Source organism: Cetorhinus maximus, unplaced genomic scaffold, assembly GCF_964194155.1.
Source record: "Cetorhinus maximus unplaced genomic scaffold, sCetMax3.hap1.1 HAP1_SCAFFOLD_392, whole genome shotgun sequence".
Lineage (NCBI taxonomy): Eukaryota > Metazoa > Chordata > Chondrichthyes > Lamniformes > Cetorhinidae > Cetorhinus > Cetorhinus maximus.
In genome coordinates, this window is record NW_027596338.1 from 139,931 (window position 1) to 149,400 (window position 9,470).

The following is a 9,470-nucleotide window of genomic DNA, read 5'->3' on the forward strand; positions in this document are numbered from 1 at the left end:
TATGACTCAATTATTCTTTCCAGACATTCCCTGTTCATCAGCATGTTCCCTTGCTTTTTAAGCACTCCATGCTCAGTCATCATTTCCTTCATTTGCAGACATTTCCTGACAATCACCATTTTTAGAGACGCTCCCTAACCTTCTCTCCATTTACAGACGCTTCCTGAATGAGCTGACATTGCGCATGCGCTGGGGCCTAGCCGGTCTCACTCCAAAGTCAGACCTGAGCGGTAGAAACCGGGGAGTCAGGGATAATGTTAATGGTTTCTAGTCGCGTCCTAAGTAGAAAATGTTGCCGGTTTTATTTTGGGCTCTGGATCTGCACTCGGTCTTTGTAAACCCTCCATTTTAAACCCGCTCGCTCGAGCTCTCTTACCGTCCTTCGCCATGGCCTGCACATGCTCAGACCACAATGCCCTGAGACTGATTGACGGCAACTTGGGACCAATAGGAAGACGGGGCGGGTCTGGAGGACCCAGCGAAAGTGGCTGGTCCTCCAATCAATTGGAGTGACTGAGGGGCGGGGCTGAGTCCGGATCTCCCTCATTGCCAGAAACTGCATCATTTTGAAAGCTGATTTGTCTCAAACTCCAGGAGAAAACTGGACCTTTCTGTTTGTGGCTTTAAACAGATGAACCTGTCCACACCTGTGGGTGTGGAGCAAACATTTCAACATTTGTTGCTGAAATGGATTCAGTCAGGACAGGCAGCAGAAATTATTTCGGGAAATTACACAGTGTAGTGATTGTTTCTCTTTGAATTCATCCCTTGGAGAACAGTGTGAATTAGTGGAAGAATTCGCAGGCTGCTTAACCCCCCTTCCGTGTCTGGAACCATTTAATTCCAGCGGATTTGTTGTTCCGGCATCAGCCGGGAGAGTTTGATCAGCTCATACAATGGGAGAGAACAGCCAGACCCGCCGGATACACCTATCCTGCCTGATGTCAACCCAGAATGAGCTGGAGAGCTGTCTTCACTCACCAGGACTGTCTGCAGAGGAGTTTCTGGCTCAGAGGCGGGAATGTTTCATTTTTATTAATAACCCTAAATCCCTCAAGTTCCATTGAACTGACAGGGCCTCTTCATTCCTATATCCATTTCATTGCTTAAATAAAGCCTTGATTTTATGTTTGCAGCTTAATGGTGACACTTACATAATCTAACCACCTCCTTCCTTGTGAGAGTGCAGAACTACAGTAGCTGCAGAAGCCACACCCTTTGTCTATCCTCTACCAAGCCCCTCCTCAACCCCTCAGAATCAAACTATTCCTATCTTTGTCCAGTATTTTCATTATCCTACAATGAAAGGCCTCTGTTTATTATGCTTAGTTATTGTGAATCTAATAAAGCTGCTCCAATGGTGATTCTAATTCAGTTTGCATTATGTTTAATCTCGGGCTATCATGTCTGCCTCTATTTCTGCCTCATCTTCATGTTCAGTCTGGCTTCACTGGAATGAACTTTCTGTGGTCAGAATTCTGTTAAACAACCTGTTCGTCTGCGTGTATTCTCTCAGTGCCCAAGTGCCTGTGTTAGTTGTTGTTTAATACTTCGTCAGCAGCCTCTCGATTCGAGGATGACATCTACTCAGGGTGATGAGTTTCTGCCATGGGTCTTCTTTTGACTGAACAGACTGATTCTTGACCTGCAGATAATTGGACTCATGGGGCATCCATGAAGTATTGGGACCTGGAGCGCAGCATTTGATTCCACTTCTCTGCTGCTGCTGTGCCTCATCATGAAGACACTGTGACTCAAAGTGTGATGCAGCTTGAAGGGTAAGTTGTCGCCATTCTGAATGGTTGGTAGAAAGCTCCTCCAGGTCATTAAAGTCAAAGCTGCTGCACTTCAAGGTGAACAGGCTGCAGAAAATTGGTTTGTATTTAATGAAATATTGAAGTTTCAGGGGTGATATGATGCTGGTTTTTAAAAATGATCAATGTGTTTGTGAGGGTAGATACAGAAAAAACATTTGCTCTGCTGGGGAATCGAGAACAAGGGGGCAGAATCAAAACAGTAGAACCTGGAGTGAAATCAGGAACAACGTGTTCAGACAAGGGTTGTGGGAATCAGGACAAACCTCCCCAAAAAGCTGTGAATGCTGGGGGTCAATTGAATTTTTCAAGACATGAATAGATTGAATTTTGTTAAGCAAAGATATAAAAGTAATTTGATCAAAGATGGGAAAAGGGAGTTGTGGTACAGATCAGCATTAATCGAATAGAATTGTGGAGCAGGTTTGAGGGGCTGAATGGCCTGCTCCTGTTCCTATGTGCTGGTTGCTACGCCTCCAGCAATGAGTACCCAAGAAAGGGGGCAGTTTGTGATGTCCGTGTGGGCTCCAGTGTGTTCAGCATCTGACTTTGAGCTGCCTTCTCTCATCCAGCTCTCGGGAGCAGTCACTTTCCTCTCAGATGGAGTTTAAAGGAAGGACCGCCCCATCTGACACAGGCGCTCCTTGGGATTTCAGTGCCACTAACAAGACCTGCAGCGGATATTGCCCATCCCCAGTTACCTGTGGGGAAGATAATGTTTGACCTTCTTGAACCTCTGCAACCCGTGTGAAGGTGCTCCCACAATGTTGTTAGATAGGGAGTTACAGAAATTTTCACCCTGTGGTGATGAAGGAACAGTAATATATATCCAAACCAACAATAATTTGTATTTATATAGCATCTTTCATGTCATTGAATGTTCCAAAGCATTTTGTAGAAATATTACAAAGCAACATATGACACCGAGCCACATAAGGAGATATTAGGGCAGGTGACCAAAAGCTTTGTGAAAGAGTAAGGCTGAGGAGTATCTTAAAGGAAGAAAGTGAATAGAGATGTGAGGAGGTTTAGGCAGGAAATTTCAGAGCTTGGGGCCTCAGAAACTTAAAGAACGGCAACCAGTGGTGGAGTGATTAATTGAGAATGATCGAGAGATCAGGATTAGATCAGCGCAGAGATCCTGAAGGGTTGTGGGCCTGGAGGAGATCACAGAGAAAGGGGTGATTGCAGCCACAGAGGGATTTGAAAACAAGGATGAGAATTAAAAAATTTTGGTGCTTCTTAAACGTGAGCCTTCTTACGTCAGCGAGCACAGAGGTGATGTGTGAACAAGACTTACTGCAAACAAACACATGGGTAGCAGTGTGTTGCATCACCTCAAGTTTACTGGGAGGTGAATGAGGGATGCTGGCCTGGGGTGTGTTAGGGTAGTTTAAGTCTAGGGATAATAAAGGAATGGATGAGAGTTTCAGAATTGGGTGAGCTGAGACTAGGACAGGGTTCGGTGATGTTACTGAGGTGGGAATCGGCGGTCTTGGTGATGATGCAGATATGTTTGAAGCATGACATCAAGTTTGAGAAGAATCTGGTTCAGGCTCAGACAATTGCCGGGGAGACGGAAGGAGCCAGTGGCTAAGGAGTGACGTTTGTAGGGGGGACTAAAGACAATGGCTTTAATTTTTCCAATATTTAATTGGAGGACATTTCTGTTGATGCAGCACTGGATGCCAGACAAGTCAGGATGGTCTGTGCGTTCGCATACACCTGTTACCCTGCTCCTTCTAGATGGTGTAGATTCAGGGTTCGGGACGTTCTGTCAAAGTTCTGGTCGAGTTGATATGAAATCCCTCTCTTTCATCCCTGCCACTCTCACCTCTCTCTCTCTCTCTGTCTCTCTCTCTCTATCTCTCTCTCCCTCTCTCTCTCTCTCTGAACCTTACCCTCTCACGTCACTCTCTGTCTCTCCTTTTGCATATCTCCCTCATTTTCTCTGTCTTTCTCCATCTTTATCTCCCCCTCCCTCCTCCTATAGAGGCCTTGTGTAGGCCCAGACTGGGTGGTAGGTTCCCTTCCCTGATGAACATTAGTGAACCAGTTGAATTGTTTTGACAATCCAGCAGCTTTGAATGTCATTTTCCCTAGTGTCTGTCCCACAAATTTCCAAACTTTCAGTTCAATTTCACAACCTGCCTTTGTGTTTTTGTGGGTTCTCCCTCACTCCCTTTTTTCTGTTTTAAATCATTTTCACAGGGTATTAGGAGGGGAAAATTTGCAGTCAGGAAACTCAAACCAAACATCACACTAGGATCTGACTGAGTCGCCCAATTTATCGTAGCCTGAATATCATCAGAGTTTGAACATGGAAGGAAAAAGCACCGTTCACAGTGGGGAGAAACCGTACACGTGTTCTGTGTGTGGATGAGGATTCAAGGGATCATCTGGCCTGTTGAAATACAAGCATGGTCATACTGACGAGAATCTGTGGAAATGTTGGGAATGTGAGGAAGGATTGAGTCACCCATCTGAGCTGGAAATTCACCAAAGCAGTCACACTGGTGGGAAGTTATTAACCTGCTCCATGTGTGGGAAGTAATTCACTCATACATCCATCGGCTGAGACACCAGCAAGTTCACACTGGGAAGAGGCAACTAACCTGCTCCGAGTGTGGGAAGGGAAAACATCACAGCGAGTTAACTGTCTGAATACAATGGGAGAGAAGGGAATTGACTACCAGAAGCCCAAGGGTCCAATGCTTTCCCATCAATCATCAATAACATCATTCACAGATTCCACTTCTTAGCTGCACCTCCTTCCAAACATTGTGATCCATTTTCCTCAGGATTTGTTCCTGGATTTAATATTTACCTGCTTTGTGACCTCATTTTCAGACCAGATTCGCTTCAATATCCGACACAAATTGAGTTGCAAACCTGACAGACAAACAATGGAAAAAAAGTCAGTCGGTAACATGAATCCCATGGTGCTCATTTTCAGATTCACAACAGTCAACTTTTAAATAAAAAGATGGAATTTCACAGTAAAAAGATTTAGAAAGTTGTTGTTGTTTTTATTTGTGACTCCCTCACTCGGGTATTCTGTGAATGCTGCTCGGAGGTTTAGTGACCGGGATATAATCTACCTGTGTTTTCCTGAGCCTGTGCTCGGTGCAAAGGGAGGTTTAGCCCGTGTAGGCGTATCTTGCATCCCAGGGATGGACAGTAACCCGCTGATTGAAGCTGCTGTCGCTGCTTTCTGCTGGCAGCGGGTGATTGGAGAGTGTGGGGCCGGAATATTGCTGTTTCTCCACTCTTCCCTGTCCCACTCACTGTGGAGCCGAGGAAGAGAGAATCACTGATGGGTTTGTTTGAATCTCATAACTTCATATCTTTCCAATGGGTTAGATATTGGTACATAGCAGGTCAGATCATTTTCTCTTTACATTTGAAATATTCATAAGAAAGCAACTGTTTGTGTGGTATCACTGAATAACAGAAGCACGAGCCTCGATTGTGGATTATTTGCTTGAAGCCAATATGCACCTTGACAGCCCAGAGCTGTGGGGAGATGAATGTGATTTGCTGACAAACAGTGAAAGCTTCGTCCCCGGGTGGTCTCGAATCACCAACCTTCCGGTTAACAGCCGGACACACTGACCAATTGCGCCACAGAAAAAGTCGCAAGATATGTACTTAAAGCTTCAGATTGCCGCTATCAGAATGATCATTGTTCTCTACGAGTTTTACTTTTCCAAAATAAAGGGTGAGACATTGATTTGGATACAGGGAAACAGCCTGATCCCACCCACTGCAGGCACATACATGTCACCCGGAACCAGCTCTCCTACAGTCTCCCTTCGAGCCTTTTGGTGCCTTGTCTGTCAGCAAGTGTTCTGATTGTCCCGAAACCAATATTCGGTTTAAATTGCTGATGTGTAGTGAGGAGAATCCTTTCAATGTCTCAGATCAGTTAATTTCAATGATAACATCAGAGTCAATGTTCCAGTGTCTTAAAGCAGGGAACGGTACCTTGAACGGTCAGTCGGACAGTTCACACTTCATTCTCCTCTGATCCCGGTTCCCAAAGAGTTTCGAAAGATTCGCAAAGCCGGAGACTGGGTTTTCTGCTTTGGTTCCTTTTCCATCTTCCCAAATGCCAGCTGGCAATATTTTCTAAAATCTCATTGCAACTTTCCACCTTACATCAAGTCCATAGATGAGGAAATTCAGTTTTGTGGAGAGATTATAGAGACCGCGATTGTTCCCTTTCGAGCAAAGGAGGTTAAACAGAGATTTCATGGAGCTTTTGAAAGATATGGAACAATATTGGAAGAGATGCAGGAGTTTCTACAGTGCCCAGCACACAGTGTGATCATTAACAAAATTTCCCTGACCCAATGACATCAAGAGTTGGACTTTAGATTCCGATATAGTTTTTGAACCATGAATGTTTTTATGCAGCTGATTTCATACCGAACTTTCCAAAGAGATTGATTCAGATCAAGCATGTCCTCGTTTTTCTCAGTCGCCCTATGCAATCTAATTCCTCTTGCTGTACAAACTGTTACAGAGACTGTTATAGAAAAGATGGAAAGGTTTGCTGCAGCTACACAAAGCCCTGGTTAGATCACACCTGGAGGACTGTGGATAATTCTGGGAACGGCACCTTATAAAGGATCAATATTTGCCTTGAAAGTTTCAGAGGAGCCGCATTGATTCTGTTGGTGGGTTTGGAAATTGAAAGTTGTCCATCCGCAGCTTGTGGCACAATTTCCCCTCACTGTTCACGTCATGTTCATGTCGAACACACTCGATGCTGTTATTGGCTGAACAAGTCTTCTGTGTTTTAACTAAACGCTGCTATTCGGCGCTCCCACTCCTGCCGCCCGGGTTTGGCCCTCATCAGGGAATGTTGTTTTCTTGTTGCTGTGTGAACTGTCGCAATGAACTGATCCCGGAGTCTCTTTCCCCCGGGATCTACAAAACCCGTCACTTCTCTTCCTTCATTCTCACTCTTTCATCCCCAGTTTGAGTCGGTTCTCCTTTCGGGCTCTTCAACAAATCCATTTGGACGGACAAGTGGCTGAAATTTAATGTCTGGAAGTGTGAAGTGATTCATTTTGGTCGGAGAGGAGAGGAAACAGAAAATTCAGGTTACAATTTTAAAGGGGCTTCTGTGTTGCACAGTGAGTGGTTCGGATGTGGAATATATCAATTCGGTTCAGTTCCACGAGGGGGTGGACGCATTTTTACCATCGCAAACTTCATTCACATTAGTTGTGTAGCTTCACATTAAAAAGGTTCAGGGAGAAAAAGCAGGTTGGGAAGATGCAAGAGGAGGTTGTTTCTTTCGAGATGTTTTTACATTGGAGGCCGTTCAGTTACTGAGCGTTACAAAGTGGACGGCGATTGAAATTTCCAGTCAAGGCAATGACAATTTTAGACGTCACAGTGGTCACGTGGCCGAGCGGTCTAAGGCGCTGGATTTAAGTTTCAGACTCTATGGAGGCATGGCTTGAAACCCCATCGCTGCCAGAGTTTCAGACTGTCCGTATTTTCAATCAATTTTGCCATACCCTTCAGTCATTGAGTTGGAAAGGGCTGCAGCACAGAGAAAGGCCCTTCTGCCCATCGAGTCTGCGCCGGTCAAACAAATACCTAACTATTCTAATCCCATTTTCCAGCACTAGGCCCATAGCCTTGTATACCATGGCATCGCAAGTGCACATCCAAATACTTCTTAAATGTTATGAGGGTTTCTGCCTCTACCACCCTTTCAGGCAGTGAGTTCCAGATTCCCACCACCCTCTGGGTGAGAAAATTCATCCTCGCATCCCCTCTAAACTTCCTACCCTTTACCTTAAAATCCGTCCACCAAGGGGAAAAGTTCATTCCTGTGTGCCCTATTATGCCCCTCATAATTTTATGCACCTCAATCATGTCCCCCCTGTGTGTGTTCGGTGTGCAGTGCTCCATTCTGGCGGAAAGATCGAGGAGAGGCAGCAGAAATTGCAGGACAGCCAGGAATAGATGGGGCTGCATTTCTTCATTCCCTTCTGTAAACCCTCTGTCGTTTTATGTACAAAACATTAAAAGGTACGTGGCGACGATGTACGGAACTGACTTGCTTATGTAATGGGTTTGAAACGCTTTAGAGTTTCCTGATACAGGTGAAAATCCGACATTTTGAACCTGCAATCTACATTTAGTAGTTTACATTTCTCACTGTTCCTGTTTTAAGAATGAGTTACAGAACTGATTATCTATTAAATGGACTAAAATACCTTTCAAACGCTTCCCGGTATTTTTCATTTACGTTCATCTGTTGGCATACACCAAATTTGCAGTTGGAAATGGAACAAAAACGGAGCCAATTTGGTGACATCCTTGCTTTCTGGATGTTTGTCTCTCCTTAGGCCGCTGTCTCTATCGGTGTCTATGTCTGTGTGTGTTCCTCTGCGTGTGTCAATGTGATTCAGTTCCCCGAGGGGGATGAATGCATTTTTACCATCATAAACTTTACTCACTTTCGTTGTGCATCTTCATAGTAAATGGCACAGAGAATAACAGTAGGTTTAAAAGTTGGAAGAGGGCCTTAACCTTTCTGGCGCTGTTGGCGTAACTCGTGGTTAAAATAGTGGACTTATCAAACCAGATGCTGTGAGTTCGATCCCTGCTGGTGCCTATGGATAAAGTTTAGCTGATGGAAGCGGTGGAAATGTAAACTGTGGGGAGGAGTATCTCGGCTGTGAAGAGATTTAGACACGTCAGGGTAACAAGGATAGAACATGGGAGAATACTTTCCAGATGTGCAAAGCTATTAAGAAGGTCTGACAGAAATTGAAAAAATTCTGAACCATTTAGGTACAACAAGTAATTAGGAAAGCTAATAGAACGTTATCATTTGCTGTGAGGGGGAATTGAAGTAAGAAGGTTATACTTCAGTTGTACAGGACAGTGATATCAGGAGTACAGTGTAGAGTATTGGCCTCCTTATTTAAGGAAAATGTAAATGCGTTAGAAGCAGTTCAGAGAAGGCTTATTGAACTAATACCAAGAATGGGCGGCTTGTCTTATGAGGAAAGGTGGCAGGCTAGGCCTGCATCCGCTGGAGTTTAGAAGGCTAAGAGGCGACTTGATTGAAATCTTTCAGATCCTGAGGGGTCTTGACAGGGTGGATGTGGGGAGGATCTTTCGTCTTGTGGGAGAATTTAGAACTAGGGGTCACTGTTTAAAAATAAGGGATCGCTCATTTAAGACAGAGATGAGAGAAGTTTTTTCCTCAGAGGGTCGTGAGTACTTGTAACTCTCTCCCTCAAAAGGCAGTGGAAGCAGAGTCTTTGAATATTTTTAAGGCACAGCTAGATTGATTCTTGATCAACAAGGGGGTGAAAGGTGATCGGTGTAAGCAGCAGGTTTCAATCAGATCAGCCGTGATCTTATTGAATGGCGGAGAAGGCTTGAAGGGCCGAGTGGCCTACTCCTGCTCCGAGTTCATATGTTCACATGTACTTTGAGTCCAGACTGCTTCCCGGCTCAGTGCTCAAATGCCAAAAAGTCAAGGAGGATTGAAATTTTCACTGAGCAACATGTGAACTGACAGTGGATTCACTCGGTGCGATGGTGTGTTCCAGTTCTATAAGTGCAATCATAGAATCAATTTCTATTTGTTGTTTTGAACCCAATATTTCTAATGGG